Source organism: Pan paniscus, chromosome 9, assembly GCF_029289425.2.
Source record: "Pan paniscus chromosome 9, NHGRI_mPanPan1-v2.0_pri, whole genome shotgun sequence".
Taxonomy (NCBI): domain Eukaryota; kingdom Metazoa; phylum Chordata; class Mammalia; order Primates; family Hominidae; genus Pan; species Pan paniscus.
In genome coordinates this window covers 11,084,420-11,107,406 of record NC_073258.2, presented here as the reverse complement: position 1 = coordinate 11,107,406, position 22,987 = coordinate 11,084,420, and the positions used below count along the sequence as shown (strand labels likewise).

General features: G+C 44.0%; 1 protein-coding gene across 12 annotated transcripts in view; it reads left to right on the top strand.

The window, feature by feature from the left end:
- Positions 1–22,987, top strand: part of TRIM66 (tripartite motif containing 66) — a 70,525-nt gene that overhangs the window by 5,981 nt on the left and 41,557 nt on the right. The window contains exons 5-9 of one of the 12 annotated variants that reach the window (XM_063608362.1): positions 1,861–1,938; positions 4,361–4,498; positions 4,648–4,849; positions 13,491–13,610; positions 22,103–22,247. The gene's annotated coding sequence lies outside the window, so the exon portion shown is untranslated. Of the gene's footprint in view, positions 1–1,860; positions 1,939–4,166; positions 4,850–12,336; positions 13,611–13,654; positions 18,591–21,433; positions 21,575–22,102; positions 22,248–22,987 lie in introns of those variants that run through there. The other 11 variants (XM_063608360.1, XM_034932099.3, XM_063608367.1 and 8 more) reach the window with 11 other exon arrangements.

Genomic DNA, 22,987 nt, shown 5'->3' with positions numbered 1-22,987 from the left:
ACTAAGTTATGATGAAAGCAGCCATAGGAAGGGGGCAGAAATGGGGTCATTTGACCCTTCGTCTTCTCAAATCAGAAACTCATTGTGTGGCTGTGCCTTTAAATTAACCATTTACTTTCATGGAGTTACTTCAATTGCTCTTCTAAGACATAAATGAGATGCCTGTTTCTTTATATTCTTACCCTGTGTAGTACTTGTTGGTGGTAGAAAGCCATGCTACCTCCCTGAATTCCCAGGATTGTGATGCGAGGTCTAATGCAGTAGTTCTCCAAGTGTGGTCTGTAGACCTTATGGGGTCGGGGGTCCCTGAGACCGTTTCAGGGAGTTCACAGGTCAAACAATTTTAATAATAAAGCTAACGTGTTATTTGATCTTTTCACTGGGTTGACATTTGCACTGATGGTGCCAAAGCAATGTTATGTAAAACTGCTGATGTTTTGGGCCCCAAACCGGAACAAAACCTTATATTCTTTACCACTAAGCATCTGCCGGTTAAAAAAAAAAAAAGAAGTTTACCTTAAGAATGTCCATCCATGATGAAGTGGTAACAATTTTTATTAAATCTCAATCCTTAAATTCTTAAGTACTTTTTTAGATTTCTTTTTGATGTTCTGTGTGAAGAAAAAGTATTCCTGCTACATATCAAAGTGAGAAACTGTGCTTGTGCTATTGAGTTGCAAGTTAAACTAGCCTTTTAAAAAATGAAACATAATGGACGATGTGGTGGCTCACGCCTGTAATCTTTGGGAAGCCGAGGTGGGTGGATCACGAGGTCTGGAGATTGAGACCATCCTGGCCAACATGGTGAAACCCCGTCTCTACTAAAAATACAAAAATTAACTGGGCGTAGTGGTGCATGCCTGTAATCCCAGCTACTTGAGAGGCTGAGGCAGGAGAATCGCTTGAACCAGGGAGTCGGAGGTTGCAGTGAATCAAGATCACGCCACTGCACTCCAGCCTGACGACAGAGCGAGACTCTGTCTCAAAAATTAATAAATAAATAAATAATAATTAAAAAAATAAAAAGTGAAACATCAGTATTACACGAAAGAACAACTGGCAGGCCGGGTGCGGTGGCTCATGCCTGTAATCCCAGCACTTTGGGAGGCCAAGGCAGGTGGATCATCTGAGGTCGGGAGTTTGAGATCACCCTAACCAACATGGAGAAACCCTGTCTCTACTAAAAATACAAAATTAGCTGGGTGTGGTGGTGCATGCTTGTAATCCCAGCTGCTCGGGAGGCTGAGGCAGGAGAATCACTTGAACCTGGGAGGTGGAGGTTGCTATGAGCCAAGATCACGCCATTGTACTCCAGCCTGGTTAACAAGGGCAAAACTCCATCTAAAAAAAGAATAACTGGCAGACAAACTGTGGTTATTCAGGCTTGGGAATTTGTCCGATATTTTCTCAAAAGTGAAATGACAGTATTTGTTGCCAATGATAAAATTCAAGCGTTCAAGCAAAAGTTAGAATTCTGGTAGTTTTTGCTGCCTCCATGAATTTGGCAGCTTCTCAATGCTTAAAAGAATTTTCTGATGAGATTCGAGGTGATTCTAAAGAATGTGATTTTTTGTTATTGTGTAATGAAATGTGTCGATATTTGGAACATCTGCATAAGTCATTGAACTGGTATTTTCCAAATGACCAATGCTTGGTGTTAAAAAACTGTGCCTGGGGAAAAGACTAGTTCAAAGAGCAAGATCAGCAGATTTTAATATAACAGAATAAGAAAAGTTTGGTTCAGAGTCTACCTTATAAATAACATTTAAGAAACTACTACCACTGTTGAATTTTGGTGTGGTATCAAAGAATATCCACAATTACCTGATAAGGCTATTAAAGTACTCCTATCTTTTCCAGCTGTATGTCTGTGTGAGACTGGATTTTCCTCATATACTGTAAACAAAACAACATATAACAGATTGACTGCAGAAACAGGTATGGGAGTCCAGCCGTCTTTTATTAAGCCAGATGTTAAAGAGTTTGGCACATATGAGAAACAATGTGACTCTTCTCATTAAATTAATTTTTTTGAAAGTAGTTAATTTTTTTTTTTTAGGCTGGGTGCAGTGGCTCACGCCTATAATCCCAGCACTTCGGGCGGCCAAAGTGGAGGATCACTTGAGTCCAGGAATTTGAGACCAGCTTGGGCTACATAGCAAGACCTGGTCTCTACAAAAATAAAAATGAAAATAAAATAGTCGGGTGTGGTGGCACATGCCTATAGTGCTAGCTGCCTAGGAGGCTGAAGCAAGAAGTTTGGTTGAGCTCAGAAGTTTGAGGCTGCAGTGAACTTCGCACGACTGCCCTCCAGCCTAGGCAACAGAGCAGGACCCTGTCTCAAAAAATAAATAAATAAATAAATGGAAAAAAGGAAATAGTTATTTTTTCCAAAAAGTATGTTATTCGTGTTAACATATAACAAGTTTATTATTTTATGAAAATTAATGTTTTAAAATTTTCTCAGCTTTAACTTCTAATGTGGTAAATAGCAATAGATTTTCTCAGCTTTAACTTCTAATGTGGTAAATAGCAATAGTTCACATAAATGAACTCTCTTTGGGGTCTTCAATGAGTGAACATATGTAAAGGGATTCCCAAGACCAAAAAGTTTGAGAACTACTGGCCCAGTGAAATAAACTCAGGCATACTTGAACCTTCTAATAGAGACTGTCCTCGTCTCTAATCATGCTGCTGCTATGGCAGTTTTCTGTTAAATAATTCCCAGGAGGAATTAGAAGTGCAGGTCTATCTATAGCTTTATGTAGTGGCATCTTTCTGGACCCCAGGCAGCCTGGCCTCTCCCAGCCCCATCACCCTTCCTCCTTCCTGAAGGCTTGGCTCCTAAAGACTTCAGACTGGAGTGAAATTTTTCTCAAACTTGCATAATTACCGAGACCCAGATTTGAATTAAATGATTTGTATTTTGTTTCTTAAATAAGTACAAATATAAAACTAGCTACAACTTCCTTTGGCTTTTAGCTGTTATACAACTATAAAACTGAATATAGTTTACAAATTGTAAAAAACTACAAAGCCATCAAATTAATAATATTAATTTCACATGTATGTGCTGTTTTTCTAAACTAAACTATCATTATGACTTAAATGTGGTGCTCACTCTTGTAGCTAAGTTCAGCAAACATATGCCACAATGACGATGGCTCAGTTTTCCCACTTCCTTTCTCTGTTCCAAGTACTGTAAAACATGCATCATTTTGTGCCACAATGTTGTTTAGACTTCAAGTGGCAAGAATACATTATTTGTGTATTAAGTCTGCCCCTCTCTCAGCTCATTAACCTGAGACAAGTAATACTGCCTAGTGTGTACTAAATCCTAGACTCTTAACACTACCCCAAAATCATATTGTGGTAGATATGTAGATAATCCACACTATACTTTTTAAAACTTTATTATCACAATGAAACACTAATTTAAAAAAATTAGTGGACAGAACTCATGAACATATGTGTGTGGACCTCAGCTTAAGAACATTTCACTAATTAAGAGTGTGGGCCGGGCTCGGTGGCTCATGCCTGTAATCCCAGTGCTTTGGGAGGCCGAGGCAGGTGGATCATGAGGTCAGGAGATCGAGACCACGGTGAAACCCCGTCTCTACTAAAAATACAAAAAAAATTAGCCGGGGCGGTGGTGGGTGCCTATAGTCCCAGCTACTCGGGAGGCTGAGGCAGAAGAATGGCGTGAACCTGGGAGGTGGAGCTTGCAGTGAGTAGAGATCGCGCCACTGCACTCCAGCCTGGGCAACAGAGCAAGACCTCATCTTAAAAAAAAAAAAAAAAAAAAAGAGTATGGGCCAAGTGTGGTGGCTCACGCTTGTAATCCCAGCACTTTGGGAGGCCAAGGCAGGCAGATCGCTTGAGCCCAGGAGTTTGAGACCAGCCTGGGCAACATGGTGAAACTCTGTCTACTAAAAATATAAAAAATTAGCCGCATGTGGTGGCATACACCTGTCATCCCAGTTACCTGTGAGGCTGAGGTGGGATGAGGTGGGAGGATCACCTGAGCCTAGGGAGGTCAAGGCTGCAGTGAGCTGTGATTGTGCCACTGCACTCCAGCCTGGGCCACAGAGTGAGATCCTGTCTCAAAAAAAAAAAAAAAAAAAAGAGAGAGACTGGAGTCCAGAATCAGACTGACCTGGATTTGAATTTGGACTCTGCCATTTGCCATCTGTCTTTGTGCGTGACCCAGCCTCTCTAAGACTGTTTCCTCAGCCTGTCCCTCTTGGTTTTATTTAATTTGTAAAAGTGTCTCAACCCCTTTGAAATACAGTATGTAAAGTGCCTGTCATAAACTTGTCAATAATGCAATTTTCTTCCTTTTTCCAAAATTGAAACTTAGGTCAAGCTTGTCTACCAATAAGGAGAGGCACAGGTATGGGACACTTTTGAAGGGTTTGTTCGCCTTCAGACAAACAGCAGACACCTCCAGGCTTTGTTTTCCATGACAGAGATGGCTAGACTCTCTTTTTGGTCCCAGGTGAGGAACTGAGGCTGAGGCATGAGCCTCCAGCTCTGGAGAGGAACATGGCCTGGACTTTTGAGGCCTTGTTCTCGAAGGCCCCTCTGGCCTAAGATTTTTTTCTGCTCAAAATAAGTAGATCACTCTGCTTTGTGCTTCACTTACAGGGAGTGGAGCTGGCTCGCTCTACACGCTGCTTCTCACCTGAGGATATCAGTGGAAAAGCCCCAGTCCTGGGCACAGGCATGGCTGTGGACATGGGCATGAGCTTTATGGGGCTGCCACTAGCTGGCCAGAAACACTGCCCTAAGAGTGGACAGATGGAGGCCATGGTAATGACCTGCTCATTGTGCCATCAGGACCTGCCAGGTATGGGCTCTCATCTCCTATCCTGCCAGCATTTGCTCTGTAAGGACTGCTTCCAGGGTTTGATACAGGAGCTAGGGCAGATTGCCAAGGCTCATGAGACTGTTGCAGATGGTAAGTACAAAGGCACCACAAGTTCACCTCCCACTACATAACAGGTCTCTTCCTGTTTCATAGGAACTGAATTTTGGGTGTAGAAAGAATCAGAATTTAAATGCCCAAGGGACACTCATTGCTGAAAGCAATCTTTGGGGGAATCTGTGAGACAGAGTGAATCCTCTTGATGCCTAATATATCTGTTTTGTAAGCTGGAACTTTTCATGTTTGGGATTTCCTTAAATTGGTGGCAGACTAAGAAGCCTGGAAAGGTTTTGATTCAAAGTTTGGCTGCCTCCCCAGACGGAGAGGATGTGTTCTGACTCACTAAATCTCCAAGGCAGAGAGAGAATGGCTGGCCTCCCAGGGTTAGTCAGGAACAGATTTTGAATAGAATCACACTGACTAGTGAACTATTCAGTATTTAAGCTGCTGCCCAGCAGGGAGGAGCCTGTGTCTTCCTCCAGAATGTCAGGTTTCCTAGGAAACGGTCTCACTGGGAACTGTGCAGTCACTGGAGACGGGAACCGGGTCCCTTCATTTTATTATTCTAGCACAGGACATGTCACAGAGGTACAGTGAATATCCATTGAATGAAATTATGCAGTGAGAAAGTCAAATAAGTTGGCAACACTTAGAAATACCGTTGTTGATCTTTTCTGTTTGTATTGTTCTCTGCAGTATTTCCCAAGTGATTTGAAGCACAAATCTAGGCTCTCTGTGAGGCATTATAGCACTGGTTAAAAATGGGGACTTCAAAGTGCTGGGATTACAGGCGTGAGCCATTGCACCCGGCCCACACTCTTAATTAGTGAAATGTTCTCAAGCTGAGGTCCACACCCATATTTTCATGAGTCCTGTCCAATAATTTTTTAAAATTAGTGTTTCATTGTGATAATAGAGTTTTAAAAACTATAGTCTGGTTTATCTACATATTTAAGCCCTCTGAACCCATGGGCAAGCTACCTTGCCTCTCAGAGTCTGCTGAGAGTTTGGAGTACAGGAGAGATATGATCTATTTTGATTTTTTTACATTAATATATGATTTTTAAACATAAACTTAGTTTTTCCTTAATCTTAATTTTAATTAACAAATCTTACTCTCTTTATAAGTGGCATAAATTTTAACAATGCCATTTAAAGGGCCTTTGATTAATATGCGAACTTAGTTACACATTTTGTTAATATTGGCTTTTATAAAATAAAATGTAATTTATTTTCTTTGTAAGTACTCCAATTATCTAGCAAATAGGCATTCCTGATTACTTAAAGAACTCTTGAAAATCCAGTGAGTTAAATTTATAAATATGGTGAATCATAAATATATCTTGAAAGTTCCAGCATTATAGAAAACCAAATACTTAATGTTCTCACTTATAAGTGGAAACTAAAGATTGAGTACATGTGGACGCAAAGATGGCATCAGCAGATACTGGGACCTACTTGAGGGTGGAGGGTGGAAGGAGAGTGAGGGTCAAAAAACTACCTATCAGGCCTGGTGCGGTGGCTCACGCCTATAATCCCAGCACTTTGGGAGGCCGAGGCAGGCGAATCATCTGAGGTCAGGAGTTTGAGACCAGCCTGGGCAACATGGTGAAACCCTATCTCTACTAAAAATACAAAAATTAGCCGGGCATGGTGTTGCGTGCCTGTAGTCCCAGCTACTCGGGAGGCTGAGGCATGAGAATCACTTGAACCCAGGAGGTGGAAGTTGCAGTGAGCCAAGATCGCACCACTGCATGCCAGCCTGGGTGACAGAGTGAGACTCTGTCTCAAAAAAAAAAAATAAAATAAAAACAAAACAAGACAAAACAACTACCCATCAGGTACTGTGATTATTACCTGGGTGATGAAATAATCTGTACACCAAACCCCCATGACACACAATGTACCTATATAACAAACCTAAATATGTACCCCTGAACCTAAAATAAAACTTAAAAGAAATAAATGAGATGGTCAGGTTTGGTTCAATTCCAGTGCCTAAGGGCAGAGGAGAGGGCTAATTACTGTTAGTCCCTCAGGCTTAATGCAGTGTTGCTTAACAATCTCTGACCCTGGCCCCACAGCCCTTGGACAGACCTGAGGCCTGAGTGATAGGTGGCTGCCACTAGGGGTTGTGAATAAAATCCCAAAAGGAGTTTTTTTTTTTTTTTTTTGAGACAGGGTCTCACTCTGTCGCCCAGGCTGGAGTGCAGTGGTGCGATCTTGGCTCACTGCAGCCTCTGCCTCCTGGGTTCAAGTGATTCTCCTGCGTCAACCTCCCAAATACCTGGGACTACAGCATGTGCCACCACACCCAGCTAATTTTTGTGTTTTTAGTAGAGACAGGGTTTCGCCATGTTGGCCAGGCTGGTTTTGAACTCCTGACCTCAAGTGACCTGCCTGCCTCGGCCTCCCAAAGTGCTGGGATTACAGGCGTGAGCCACTGCACCTGGCCCTAAAGGAGTTTTATTAAAATCATGTTGGACAATGAGGATGCAAGGTATTGGGTACCATTGATTTCAGCAGTATTGACAGTATGAAGGATGGTGCCTGTGACTTTACCGTAATTCCTCAGTAATGGTAAATAGCACTGTTGGTATTAGCAGCAATAGGAGATGGCAGTCTCAATGCATCAACATAAGGCAGTCTATGCTTTGGACCAAATGATATTGGGCCTCTGCAGCAGTGGTGGCACCTTTTGTCAGCTTTGATGATGGTGCCCTTCATCACTATAGGGATTTAAAGATAGCCACAATTCTTTTCTGCCACCCATCCCACCAAGAGGTGAAGTCTATTTGTTTCCTTTGAATCTGTATTGTTCCTATGACTTACTTTAACCACTGGAATGTGGCAGAAATGTTACTGTGTAACTTCAAAGGCTGGGCCTCAGGAGATCTGCAATGTCTAAGTTTGCTGCTTGGAATATGCCATCTTGGGACTGGGCACGGTGGCTCACGCCTGTAATCCCAGCACTTTGGGAGGCCGAGGTGGGCGGATTACCTGAGCTCAGGAGTTCGAGACCAGCCTGGGCAACATGGTGAAACCCTGTCTCTACTAAAATACAAAAAGTTGGCTGGGCGTGGCAGCGTGCGCCTGTAATCCCAGCTACTCGGGAGGCTGAGGCAGGACAATGGTGTGAACCCGGGAGGCGGAGATTGCAGTGAGCCGAGATGGCACCACTGCACTCCAGCCTGGGCGACAGAGCGAGACTCCATCTCAAAAAAAAAAAAAAAGAAAAAAGAAAAGGAATATGCCATCTTGGAATCCAATCTCCATGCTATGAGCAAGCCCAGGCAGTCACATGGAGAATAGAACTGAGGTTTCTGCCTGACAACCAGTACCAGTTGCCAGCCATGAGTGAGGCTGTTTTGGACTGGGCCATCTCAGTAATCCAGATGACATCACTGAAGCAGAAGAACTACTCAGTCAACCCATGGAATCATTGAAAGTAATAAACTTCTCATGTTTTAAGCCGTGAAAAAAAAAAGTTCCAGCATTGTTGGGTTAATATCTAGAATATATAAAGAACTCCTACAACTCAACAATAAAAAAAAAAACCTGATTTTAAAATGGGCAAAAGACTTGAATATACATTTCTCCAAAGATGAAGTACAAATAACCAATAAGCCCAAGAAAAAATGCTCAACATCACTAATCACTAGGGAAATGCAAATCAAAACCATGATGAGAAACCACCTCAAGTACATTAGGATGGCTATCAAACAAACCAAAAAAATCCCAGAAAATAATAAATGTTGACAAGAATGTAGAGAAATTGGAATATTTGTGCACTGTTGGAGGGAATATAATACAGTGTGGCTGCTGTGGAAAATATGGCAGTTCCTCAGAAAATTAAAAATCAAATTATCCTATGATCCAGCAATTCCACTTCTGGATATATGCTTAAAAGAATTTAAAGTAGGGACTTGAAGAGATATTCGTACACCCATGTTTCTAGCAGCATTATTTGCAGTAGCCAAAAGGTGGAAGTAACCCAAGTGTTAATCAACAGATGAATGGATAAACAAAATGTAGTATATACATATAATGGAATATTATTCAGCCTTAATAAGGAAGGAAGTTCTGACACATGCTACAACATGGATGAAGCTTTAGGACATTATGCTAAATGAGGTAAGCCTGTCATAACAGGGCAAGTACTGTGTGATTCTGGTTACATGAGATGTTTAGAGTAGTCAGCTTCGTAGAGATAGAAACTAGAAAGGTGATTTCTAGGGGCTGGGGGAATGGTGAGTTGTTATTTGATGGGTACAGAGTTTCAGTTTGCCCATTTTTTAATGGGGTTGTCATTGTTATTGTTGAACTGTAGAAGTTCCTTACACATTCTGGATACCAATCTCTTATTAGATATATGATTTGCAAATATTTTCTCCCATTCTGTGAGTTGCTTTTTCATTCTGTTGATAGTGTCCTGGGATGCACAAAGTTTTAAATTTTCATGAAGTCCAACTTATCTATGTTTTTTGTTGTTGTTGTCTGTGCTTTTGGTGTCACATTCAAGAAATCATTGCCAAATCCAATGTCATAAATATTTTCCCCTCTGTTTTCTTCTAGGAGTTTTATAGTTTTAGCTCTTAAGTTCAGGTCTTTGATCTCATTTAAGGTTTTTAATGTGAATGAATTATGCATGTGTCAAGGCTGTGTTTGACTCTAAAAGGAGAACATTAAATTCATATTAATGGTCTGGGTGCTTTGGTGGCTCATGCCTGTAATCCCAGCACTTTGAGAGGCCAAGGCAGGTGGATCACCTGAGGTCAGGAGAAGACCAGCCTGGTTAACATGGCGAAACCCTGTCTCTACTAAAAATACAAAAAAAAATTGCCGGGTGTGGTGGCAGGTACCAGTGGTGGCAGGCACCAGCTACTCGGGAGGCTCAGGCAGGAGAACCACTTGAACCCAGGAAGTGGAGGTTGCAGTGAGCTGAGATCGCGCCACTGCACTCCAGCCTGGGCGACAGAGTGAGACTCCATCTCTGTCTATATGTATGACAATTACCTGAATCATAGTATTTGTTGCCAAGTTATTCTAATTGCAATGAAGAATAAAAACAAAAGCTTTGGTGTCAGTATATTTGGCCATCTGAGTGTCATTCCTGATCTGCCTGCCATTACTAGCTGTGTAATTTAGGCAAGTTACTTCATCTCTCTGCCCAAGAGGTTTTTTTTGCCTGTAAAATGGGGTTAATGGTGATAGTTACTAACTCATAGGACTGTTGTGAAGATTAAATGAGGACATGTACATAAAGCCTTCTGTACTATGCCTCGTTTATAGAAAGAAGGTAAGAAAGGTAAAAAAACAAAAGTGCTGTTATTTAGAATTTGAGAACATGTAAAATAGGGGGAAAAAGCCTGTTAGATGGAAACATGCTTAATTTGGAACCAGAGAGTCAATTTCTCATATAATATGTATAATATGTGGCATCTTATATTCTTTTTTTTTTTTTTTTTTTTCCTGAGGCGGAGTTTTGCTCTTGTTGCCCAGGCTGGAGTGCAATGGCGCGATCTTGGCTCACTGGAACCTCTGCCTCCCGGGTTCGAGCAATTCTCCTCTCTCAGCCTCCCGAGTAGCTAGAATTACAAGTGCCCACCACCATGCCCGGCTAATTTTTTTGTATTTTTAGTAGAGACGGGGTTTCGCCATATTGGCCAGGCTGGTCTCAAACTCCTGACCTCTGGTGATCTGCCCACCTCGGCCTCCCAAAGTACCAGAATTACAGGAGTGAGCCACTGCGCCCAGCTTCTTATATTCTTTAGTAGGTCTTACAGTCTGGCTAGGTCATGGTTACCTTCCACATTTACATTTATGGGTAAAAAGTTGAATAAACTTCCTCTTTTTTTATTTTTTGAGATGGAGTCTCACTCTGTCACCCAGGCTGGAGTGCAGTGGTGAGATCTCGGCTCACTGCAAACTCCACCTCCCGGGTTCACACCATTCTCCTGCCTCAGCCTCCTGAGTAGCTGGGACTACAGGCGCCCACCACCACGCCCGGCTAATTTTTTGTATTTTTAGTAGAGACAGGGTTTCACCGTGTTAGCCAGGATGGTCTCGATCTCCTGATCTGCCCGCCTCGGCCTCCCAAAGTGCTGGGATTACAGGCATGAGCCACCGTGCCTGGCTTAACTTCCTCTTTATTACTTGGAACTATTAGGACCCTATGTGGTGTGGTATTTGTTGGTTTGTGTGTCTGTCTCTCCCCCATGGATATTTATTGACTACTGTGTACCAGGCTATATGGCATTTAGGGTACAGAGATGAAAAGACAGAGCCCTTGACTTCAAAGAGCTCATAGTCTAATGAATGACAGCCAAATAAACAGGTGATAATAATACAGTGAAGAGAAGATTGTTTAAAGTTCAAGCAAAGGATCAATAACTCAGGTAAGTTCTCCACGTACTAGGACTGGCAGATATCAGTTGCCCACTGAATATTTTCTGAAGGGTCAAAAGAATGGCTCCCAAATCAGCTGTCTGATGAAAGGCAGAGCTGTCACCTGTCTCTGGCTAGCCTAGTGAAATACCCAATACCTGAACTTAGATTTCTGGTCTGTAGTTTGAGAAGCCATGTTTGGAGAGAGTTTTTAGTGCAGTCAGTTTGTCCAGCAGAGTAGGAACACAGGCTTTCTGGAACGTTTATCCTCTTTCTGTGAATCTGGGCAGAAATCTGTTTTTTTTTTTAAAGTAAAATGTGGGAGCCGGTAGAGGGATGGCAGGGGAGGCGGATAGAAGCTGAGGAATAAACAAGTTCCTAGCTTCAATGCCTCCAACCAGATGGAGCCACCCTGCATGGGGCTGAGTTCATTTCTATAAACCTGTTTCTCCTACTCGCTGGGCAGAGCCGAGCAGTTGCTATGTTGAATGGAAGAGGGGCTGTGCCTGGGCTCAGGGTCTGTCCAGCTTGTTTTCAACTCTAATTCTTCAACAGAGCCTCCCCAGGGCTGTACTCCTGCTCTGGGGCTTGGAACTGAGGGGATGTCATGAGGTAGGCATCTTCTCATTCAACCAGACGGTGCCTTTCATGTTTGTAACCCCGCAGCCCAACACAGAACATGATACAGGAGAGGAGGTCTTAAGTGAATATTTATAGAATAAATGACTTAATCAATAAAGCCTGGGTAGAAGGCTTTTTTCACTTGTGATGTGTCCCTTTTTGTTCTTCAAGTGGGAGTTACAAAATGCATTTATCAAGCACTTACTGGTTGGCAGACACTGTACAGGCATTATCTTTTGTAAACTTCACAGCAGCCTTATAAAGTAGGTATTAGTATTCCCATTTTATAGATGAAAAATATGAGGATTGGGATATTTATAGACTAAGGTTAACAACTACTGCCCGGTAAGGTCAAATTCAGGTTCACCTGTCTTCAAAGCTTGCGATCGACATTGTGGCACTTTGCTCACGGGGAGAGTCCACGCTCACTTAGAATACCAAACTGATGAGGAGAGTCCATGGAAAATCTTTGAAGAAAGAACAAATCCTGCAGCCTGAGCCAGCAAATATAAATATTTTTTAATTAAAAAAATTTTTAACTGACATGTAAAACTGTATGTATTTACAGTGTACAACATGATGTTTTGAAGTATAGATACGTTGCAGAATGACTAAATCTAGCCAGTTAACATATACAACACCTCACATAGTTATCATTTTGGTGGTGAGAACACTTTACATCTACTCTCTTGGCATCTTTCAAGAATACAATATATTATTAACCATACTTATCATGCTGTACAATGGATCTCTTGAACTGACTCCTGCTATCTAACTTGGATTTTGTATTCTTTCACCAACATCTCCCTAACTACCCTTGCCCCCTGCCAACCACTCTAGCCCCTGGTAGCTGCTCTTTTACTCTCCGCTTTTATGAGATCAGTTTTTTTAGATTCTACGTGAGTGAGCTTATACAGTATTTGTCTTTCCGTACCTGGCTTATTTCACTTACAATGTGCTGTAAGTACAACCATGTTGTCACAAATGACAGGTTTTCCTTTTTTTTAATGGTTGAATAGTATTGTGTATATATATCACATTTTCTTTATCCATTCATCAGTAGACACTTAGGTTGATTCCCTGTCCTGGCTATTGTGAATAATACAGCAGTGAACATGGGAGTGCAGGTATGTCTCTGACATGCTGATTTCATTTTCTTTGGAAATACAGTAGTCCCCTCCCCCCGCATCCAAGGTTTTGCTTTTCAAGTTTTTAGTTACTCACAGCCTGAAAATATTAAGAGATTTTGTGGGGGGGCAGGGGGAAGAGAGCGAGAGCGAGACAGTAGAGGCTGCATTCATGTTGCTTTTATTACAGTATATTCTTATAGTTGTTCTATTTTATTATTAGTTATTGTTAATCTCCTACTGTGCCTAATTTACAAATTAAACTTTATCATAGGTATGTATGCATAGGAAAAATATAGTATATATAGGGTTTGGTACTATCCACTGTTTCAGGCATCTTGGAAAGTAGCCCCCATGAATAAGGGGGGGACTATTGTATACTCAGTATTTGAATTGCTGGATCAAGTGCAAATCTTTAATTAATACAGCCACAGCCTAGCTGAGATTCTCCCCAGCAACTAGGAAGATGGGTCTGCGTCACCTCTCAGGTACTGAGGAGACCAGCTGGGCAAGATCTTCAAAAGCTAATGATGGGGACCAGAGCAAAGGTAGGAATGTGGTGAGAATACAGTGGCCTAGCCATGCAGTGGGATGGCTGGGTACACAAATGCTAGCTATTGGAATTGGATTTTCTCAGCCAATGAGAATATCTCCTTGGGGCTATTTGCTTTTTTGGCTAATTAAGAATGGTCCCAGGTCAAATTCTGTCTGGAAAGTTGGTCACTGAGTACCAAAATGATACTTTAAGTAAATGTAGCAAGCTCTGAAGGGAGCTAACATCCCTGAAACTGACTCTTACCATATGCTGGCTCTGTCTTCAAGGTTCTCAGAGTTGCTGTGGTTTTATTTGTCATTTTAGGAAAGGGAAGAGGGAATTGATTGGATATTTCCTTCCCCATGTGAGGAAAAGGAACATTACTTATTGTTTCTCTTCAAATCAATTAAAAGACAAATCATGGCTGGAAGACTTTGATACTTAGATACAGATTTCAGAATCTACTTGTTTAGTATCTTATTTTTCCCATTTTCAAAGTTGAGGATGTAGCTGGAAGTCACAGACCCTAGAGCTCACCTGGACACTAGCACTAATTGACTGGGCAATTCTAAGCCCTTTCTGGCTTTCAGGGCTAGACTTAATGAGATTTTAGAACACCAAATAACTACCATAGTCCCATGCTTCTTGAAGCTAGTGAAGAGTGACAGCATCCCCTGAACACTACTAATGCTGAAAGGAGGAGCAATCACGGTCCCTCGGTGGGCAGGCCTTGGGACTTTAGGAATATCCAAAGAGAGGGAACTGATGCAAGATGCTACAACCTTAGAGTCAGAGAGGGAAATGACACTTATCTTAATGAGCAGCTCAGCTGCAGGGGTTCTAATGGTCTTGGGTGGGAATGGGAGGCCAGAGGTGAGATCTCAGCTGTAGGAGCCTGGGAGGTGGGTGACTACTCTTTGCTCATTCCAGGTGCTGCAGTGTGTCCAGCCTTGTAAAGTCTGTTGTGGGCAGTAACTCAAGTCTCCCAGGTGAAGGGCAGGCTGCTGAGCTGGGTGTGCAGCAGGTGCAGAAGCTGGAGCCTGGAGCCCTATCAGTGGAGTGGCTTTTTAGTTCATGAACAGTTTCCTCGCCTTAATTGGCTCTCTAGGGCCCTGGGAGTAGCACTGGCACCCCAGAACAGGACCCATTACTGGGAGAGCAATTCCCCCGGTAATGGAAAGGAGGCAGGCTGTGTTTTGGGGGAGGTGCTTGCTGCTGCCAGTGCTGCTTGGAAGGCTATAGCTAGAACAGATTTGCTGAGGGAGGGAGCTCGAGATGGCTGTGATTGATGGATGGGATCTTTGAGGGGCCTCTTGTCTGCTGGAACTTTCTGATTTAAGGGGGAGCGGTTAGGGTTGAGTGCTGTGGAGGCCAAAAGGCAGGGAAGGCCCTTAATCTCCAATCCCTCCTGCATAGATGAAGCATCAGGAGTCCAGGAAGGGCTAGGATCCTGCTGAAAACCACATAATCGGTCACTTGCAGAGCCAGGAAAAAAATCCAGCTCCTTTGCCTGACAGTCCAGGGCTTTCCTGGGCTTGAGGGCCAGTAGAAACTACAGACCCAGAATAGGATGCTGCCCTTGGTTCCCCAAATGACTCTCTGTCTCCAGGCCCAGCTGGAAAAGGGATCAGTGGTTTTGCATGGAGTGTGTCAGTGCATCAGTTTTTGGATCGACTTTAAGATTTGGGATGAAAAGAGACAGAGGTGCTACCTCGGTCAGTGAGGGTCTATCAGATGAAATGAGCCCAGACTCATCCTACCTGTACTTTTTGCATTATACTGTGGGTACTTTCTTGGCACAGAAAGCCTGTTTCACAGCCAGGTGGTTCCTAGGAGCATGGGCTCTGAAGGCTGTGGATCGTGCATCCATCTCCAGCCCCAGCCAGTCACCTGGCTTTCATAGCCAGATTCTGACTCTTGGCTCAGGCCGGCTGTCTGGCTCTTCCTCACAGTCCCTGGATATCTGCCTGACCTCAGTTTATTCCCTATTCTTTCCTACAGTGATATTTTTCCTGACCTCACTTCACTTATTGCTACTGTGGTTATGCTTCCAAATCCTCTAGCTTTGACCCTGATCACTCCCTCTGACTCCGGGACTGCACTTCTAGCTCTCTAAAGGCTTCCAATTGCTTGCAGTTTAGAACAGACACTTAGCATGGCCTCCAAGTCTTTTCATAATCTGGTCCCAAACTAATGCTGTAGCCTTACCTCCTGTCATTTGTCTATATGTTGTAGCCTTACAAGACTTTCCAAAGAGACCTCACACTTTCATATCTATAATTCTCCATTTATGATGTTGTTTCCTCCTGAAATGCCTTTTCTTGCTTGAAACATCCTACACAAACTTGAAGGTCCAGCTCAGATGTGACCCAGTTATCAGAACTAGAGTTCACAAAGATGGACGTGGGCTTGGAACAAGCAAAATCCCCGTAATCAGAATTAAACTCCAAAGGGTGAGGCTAGCACAATTTAAGGAGCTGTTGCTTTAGGCCAGATGTCATAAACTTTCTGCACAAGGCTAGATAGTAAATATTTTAGGCTTCGTGGGTCATACAGTCTCTGTTACAACTACTTAGCTCTACCATTGTAGCAGAAAAGCAGAAGGCAGCCATAGACAATATGGAAATGAATGGGCATTACTGTATTCTTTATTTACAAGAACAGGCAGTCTATGGTTTTCTGACCCCTGTTTTAGGTTCTGTCTGGGGAAATTGGGTGGTTTGAATCTGTAGGTGACACCAAGTAGGAATAGCTGTGGAGGAACCAGGCAGAGTCAGAAAAATGTGCAAGGGACTCCCAGGTAGGGAATAGTGTTAGGATGAGGCACACGCAGGGGAGGGGAAGGCAAATATTAGAAACAGGAGGGAGTTAATTTTGGCTGGAGTATGGGATGCTTGAAGGAGAGAAGTGGGGATTCTGTTCAGAAAGGAAATTTAGGGCCAAATTGTGAAGGATCTTGATTAAGCTATTCTGTGGACAGTGGAGCCATCGAAGGTTTTTGATCAGTGGAATATGGTCACATATCCTGAGGTCAGGAGTTCAGCACCAGCCTGGGCAACATAATAAGGCCCTGTCTCTACAAAAAATAGAAAATAAAAAATAAATAAGCTGGTTGCACACCTGTAGTCCCAGCTGCTTGGGGGGCCGAGGCAGGAGTATCACTTGAGCCCAGGAGGTTGAGGCTGCAGTGAGCCATGATCATGCCACCACACTCCAGCCTGGGTGACAGAATGAAACACTGTCTCAAAACAAACAAAGACAAACAAACAAGAAAAAAACAATTCATGTTGGCCCAGTGAGAAGAATGATTGGAGGAGACAGGACTGGATACAGGAAGACCTGCTGGACAACCGCAGCTGTCCAGGCCATTGGTTCCTGATTGCTGGGCCTTGAACCAGTGCTGGTCTGAATGCCTAAGAATTGTTTGTGATGCGTGCTAAAAATACAGATTCCCAGTCCCACACCCACACACAAGAGATTTGGGTTTGGTAGATTCAGGATTTCTAACAAGCTCTCCAGATTTGGGCATCACTGGTCCAGGCAAGGCAGAATGAGGCCTGATATTAAGAGGGCAAGGATGCCAGAGAAAGGAAGGTATAGATAACATGAGATTTGGCCACTGCTCTCTTCTTCCTCCTGTTACCTACCTCTGTTCATGACAGCCCCTCCACTTGATTCCTTGTTCTTCACACACCACCACTAGCCCCAACATCCTAATTTGCTTGTGTCCTGTCAGTTCTCTTTGAAATGAGTCTTCTTTTGCTTTTTTCCATTTTTACCCTTATTTAGGGTCCCATTAATGCTCAACTACCCTGACCTCCCTGTGTTCAGTCCATCAAGATAATCATAAAGCCCAGCTCAGTCACTCTCCAGAAACTTTTTGGGCTGCCTTTTATTTTAGGATGAAGGTCAAGCTCCTGAGCTTAGCATTCAGGTCCCTTCAGGAGCTTACTCTCCTGCCGGTCTTTCCAAGCACATCCCTGCCACTCCCCCTCATCTGGTTGCTCTGTGCTTTTGAAATTATGCTGTACTTATAGTCTTGCCCCATCCTAATGTCTCCTCCAGTCAACCCTGTTCATCCTTCCCTTTTTCCCTCCCTGCTTGTGTGTGACTGGATCTTCCTGGTGGGTAGAGTTAGCTGCCAAGGGAGACCTCCCAGGACCTTTGTGCATCATAAATGTGTGTCTTCTCCATCCGAAGTCCTAATCCTCTGCTTGTGACGGACAATTGGTCACTATGGCAACTGACTGTGACGTCACAGGATAAGGACTTCAGGTGAAGTGGCAGGAGCAGGTGAGTATGTAGGAGACAGATTTCAATGTCTGTTGAAGGCCCCCCCCCACACCCTCCTTCAGTGCCGGGGGCATGGAGGGATATCTTGGGCTCCTGCTGTTTTTTAAAATGATGCGGTGAGAGTGTGTGCCTGGCATCTGCGTGCTGCAGCAGTGTGGGGCTGACAGAGTGTGTCAACTTGAGCTCTGGCTGTGCAGGCACCGCTGCTGCGTGAGCCTGTTATTCCATTCTGGATTGCTATTTTGATACCCAGATTGCATCATTCTTCCTACGTATAAACAGGGGGTCCCCAGGGCCCTGCAGCTACTCACTTCACCACCAACACTGTTGTTGTGATGAGCTCTATTTAAATGAGCTGCCGGATCGGGGCAGGTTCCAGCCACACATGAGCACTGTCATTTTGGGGAACATGGAGGGCTGAAGGATTTTTGGATGGAGTCCTAAAAGGCTGAGAGTGCTGTCTCCCGAGCTGTGCAGAGGGCGACAGAGCTAGTTCCTGAAAGTTGAAAATGTCGTTTTCTTCCTTCTGAGCTTCTATTCCAAGGCACCCAGAGGATTAGGAAGGAGATGCAGCTAGGAAGAGAGTCGCCTCTTTGAGGTCTCCCTCTTGCTGTTCAGTTTGGGAAAATTGCTGCAGAGCCTTCGAGATAAACAGAAACAGGAGGAGTCAACCAAGCTCTTTCTTGCAGGAGTATCTCAGGTGAGCTAGAGAAATGCAGCCCTGGCTGAGGATGCATCAGAGAAAGGAGGAGAGGATCCAGGCTGCTCCCCTTACCCTATCCAGTATCCACTCCCCGAGGCTTAGGCCTTGCAGCCTGCCTGGCTGCAGCATGCAGGGTGGGTGTTCCTGGGCGCTTGGTAAGCACCATCCTCTGGGACCTGTGGTGGTCTCACCTGTCGCTTCTCTGACTTCTCTCCCAGTGTTGCTCTAATCACGGCAGCAGGGCCACAGATAAGCCTGCTGGCAGCTGGGGCAGAAGCAGCAGTCACTTTAGGGGTGACTTGGACAAAAATTTGTCTTTCTAGCAGGGTCTGGGTATTTGGGGATTGGGTGCAACATGTTTCTTGAAGGTGGTGCTGCTCTGAGTGGTGGGTTGGAGGAAGCCTTCAGGGGCTGTGTGGTGGGGGCCTTAGCTGGTGCTCCTGGTGCTCAGTAGACTGGGGCTGCCCGGGGGTGGGAGGGCAGAACTGTTAGTGAGGATGTCCAGCCTGCCAGAGGATACAACTAGAGTGTTTTTTCTCGTTGCTTAGTGTCTGACAGAGGCATAGGGAGGTAGAGCATCTTACCTGTGGCTACAGAGGTAATCAGGGACTGTTTAGTGGTTCACGGTATCACCTATGTTATACAAGGGCCATGTGATTTTAGCTAAGCTCCTCCCTGTCTCAGGGCTTCCATGTCATCATCTGTGTGGTGGGGAATTGGCTGGATGAACAGTGAAGCTCTGTCCAGCTTTGGGTCTACGGGTTGGAACTAGCGGAGGAGCATCAGGCTCCTCCAGTGGATGCTATTGCTCTGTTGGGATCAGAGTTCGGACCCCAGCTTCAAGTTGCCTGGAGCCCTGGACAAGAGCTGTGGAATGAAGGCTTCCTAACCCTCAGAGGATTGCTTAGCATTGGCCTCAGGCTTATGCAACAAGTGTGTCCTCACTTGGTGGCCTAAGCTGACCCGATACCAGCTTTCTGAGACCTCTTTGGGATTTCTCTCCTCCCCTACCTCTCTGGTGTCCGTATTGCACTGGCCCTGCTGTTCATGTCTGAAACAGACATGTGTGGGCCCCACTTCCTTGCTGCCTCACTAAGTCCTAGGCTCAGCACATGTTCTAGGTCCCAGCAGCGGTCTTGGTAGTGCCAAACCTCAGGCTGCACTCTAGGCCTGCTCATGGGTCCTGCAGTTGAGCTGTGGGAGTCTGGCTCCCAGCTCAGTGCCAATCCCCGGGTACAGGGATATCAGGTCACTACCTGTCTGTTGGGAATCTGCCCTTTTCTCTGCCAGAGGGGAGCTACATCACAGCTGAATTCAGAGTCTTTCCTAACTTCTTAGAGTCTCTTTTTAAAGCGGGGTGAGCCTGCCTTTCTCAGCTGCATGATACAGGAGACAGCTATCAGGCTCAGCCACAGGGGAAGGGGATGCTCTCTCTAAGGTGCTGGGTCTCAAACTTGGTTGTACATTGTATTCGCCTGGGGAATTTTTTACACATGTAAAGTGCCTGGTTCAGAGAGTGGTGGTGTACACATGAAAATTTATCCCACACCTCTCAAGGAACAGAAGTGTTTGCACTTGTGACACCTCTGGTGTCTGTGACTTCCTCATTCTGGAGGCAGAAGCCCCACATCTCCTGAGGATAATCATGTGGACTTGGGGCCCTGTCTCTATATTTCTCAGAATCAGTGTTCTTATATGTGAAACACAAGAGTAGGGCTGTCATTTGAATAATAATTAACTGAATAAAATAGAAAAAAGCGTGATATCTAAATAATATTTTATGTGCAGTGTCATTTAAATATGTATTTATAACTAAACTAATATTAAATATTGTTAAGTAGATGTTTGATTATACATAGCTCTAAGAGTTGATATATGCCTTGTCTAAAGTAAAACTTTGTTTTGATATCCTCATTAAAAGATGGAGAATCTCTTTAAAAATAATAAAAAGTCAAGGTTGACACAGCTTGATGGGGTTAGGGACTTTGTGAGGGAAGAGAAGAATTTCTGGACAAAGGTGTTGTGACACAAAGGGAGTGCATGTCCTTTGGATCCACTCTGGGGCCCGCAGCCTCCCTGGGACAATGCCTGCACCACTGTGATGGTTCTCCACCTCTGCTCTTTGCTGCACAGCCCCTCTTAGAGGGCTAATCTCTTAAATCCAGGATTCCTTTCAACTACGATCTTGTTCCCTGACTTTCTGACAAGGCTGATAGCCAGGTTGCCATTTGGCTGTCTGTTCCTTCCTATCTTGCCCAAGAGAATTTTTTTTTTTTTAATTTTTTATTTTTATTTTAATTTTTTTTTGGAGACAGAGTCTCACTCTGTCGCCCAGGCTGGGATGCAGTGGCATAATCTCAGCTCACTGCAAGTTCCGCCTCCTAGCTTCAAGCAATTCTCCTGCCTTGGCCTCCCGAGGCTGGGATTACAGGGTGCCCACCACCACGCCTGGCTAATTTTTGTATTTTTAGTAGAGACTGGGTTTTTCTATGTTGACCAAGCTGGTCTCGAACTCCTGACCTCAGGTGATCCTCCTGCCTTGGCATTCCAAAATGTTGGGATTACAGGCATGAGCCACCGTGCCTGGCCTCCAGGAGAAAAAAACGTCTGGCTGCTGTAGGCAGAGTAAATGGGTTGGATAATTTGTACTCCCCTGCATTCCTATTCCCTCATTTTAATGGTGTAGAAAGTAAGGTTGAGTGAAAGGGGGTGACTTACCCAAGGTTACATAGTTAGATACTGCCAGCCCTGGGCCTAGAACTCATATTTTTTAATTAAAAGCTTTTCCCAAGCCCCACACCTCTGCTTTCCTTATAAACCTGCACTGGCTTTTTTTCCAGAAAACTTCCAGGTGGCTTCTTACTACTTTCAGTGCTGTGAGTGCAAGGAGTACACATGGAACACACAAACTCCCGAAAAATGCAGTCCTCTGCCAGGCACAGTGGCTCATGCCTGTAATCCCAGCACTTTGGGAGGCTGAGGTGGGTGGATCACTTGAGGTCAGGAGTTCGAGATCAGCCTGGCCAACATGGTGAAACCCTGTCTCTACTAAAAATACAAAAATAGCCAGGCGTAGTGGCAGGTGCCTGTAATCCCAGCTACTCAGGAGGCTGAGGCAGGATAATTGCTTGAACCCAAGAGGCAGAGGTTGCCGTGAGCCGAGATTGTGCTGCTGCAGTCCACCCTGGGTGACAGAGCAAGACTCCACGTCAAAACAAAAAAACAAAAACAAAAAAAAACAGAAATGCAGTCCTCATTTACCATCATCAACTAGATTCTTAAAAACTGTGATTTTAAGCAAAACAATGTACAGCAGTTCCTTAAGTAAACATACTTTTGTTATAATGTTGATGAAAAAAACTGGTTTCATTATATGTCATCATACTTAAAGTTGCCGTTTCCAAGAACCTATCACTGATGTTAAGTGAGGACTTACTCTATAATTGTTCAATCTGCTAAAAACCAGGTAATATCCTTTAATACCAACTGTGGTTTATTTTTGTGTGCAGACGTATGAACAGGTATTTAAAATGCAATGTGATATTCGTTGTACTGGAAGGATGTTCAGGGTGCTGCGGGAACCCTGAAGAGGGACTAATTAACTCATCCCGGGGGAAATTAATCCTGCTGCTCAAAGGTGGAACATTTGAACAGGTATGAAAGGATGAATAGGAGTTTATCTGAAAAGGAGAGGGGCAAGAAAGAATATTTCAGGAAGAGGAAACAGCATTTTTCACAGACACAGAGTTGTGCAAAAGTTTGGTGTATTCAAGAGATAGCAGAGATGTTGGGCATGGCAAAAACACAGGTTGTATGTTAGGCAAAGCTAAAGATGAGATGAGAGAGAGATAAGGTCAATTTGCAAGGGGCATTGAATGCCAAGCTGAGGACTTTGGCTTTAAGGCCAAGGGAGCAGAGAGGATGTGTGATGAGGCCTTGTTTGACCTATTCAGTTCTTTCTCTTTTTTCATTCTGCTCGTGAGGCCATGTTACAATGACTGATGTTTGGGCATCTGGTACCAGGGACGTCTTGTGGAAGTCGTTTTCAACAATTAGAGCAGCATTTCTGTCCTGCTGTAGATGAGGAGGTCACCTCAGGGTGAGCCAAGTGGAAGAGAGGGACAGTAGCCTTATTCCCTTGGATGATGTCACCTGTGGAGAGCATCCTTCTCCACCTCTGGCCATTGTTCTTGACAGGCAGGAGAATATGCAGGACATTCCAGATACAGTCCTGTCATTAACACCCATGGCTCTGCAAAAACTCAGAAAGTTTTTCTTTTCTTTTCTTTTCTTTTTTGGTGGGGTGAGGGAGTATTAAACTATTATTTTTCATGATTTTGTGGATTTCTATTTTCCTGGGATGTATCAGTTAGCTTTTACTGCATAACAAGCCA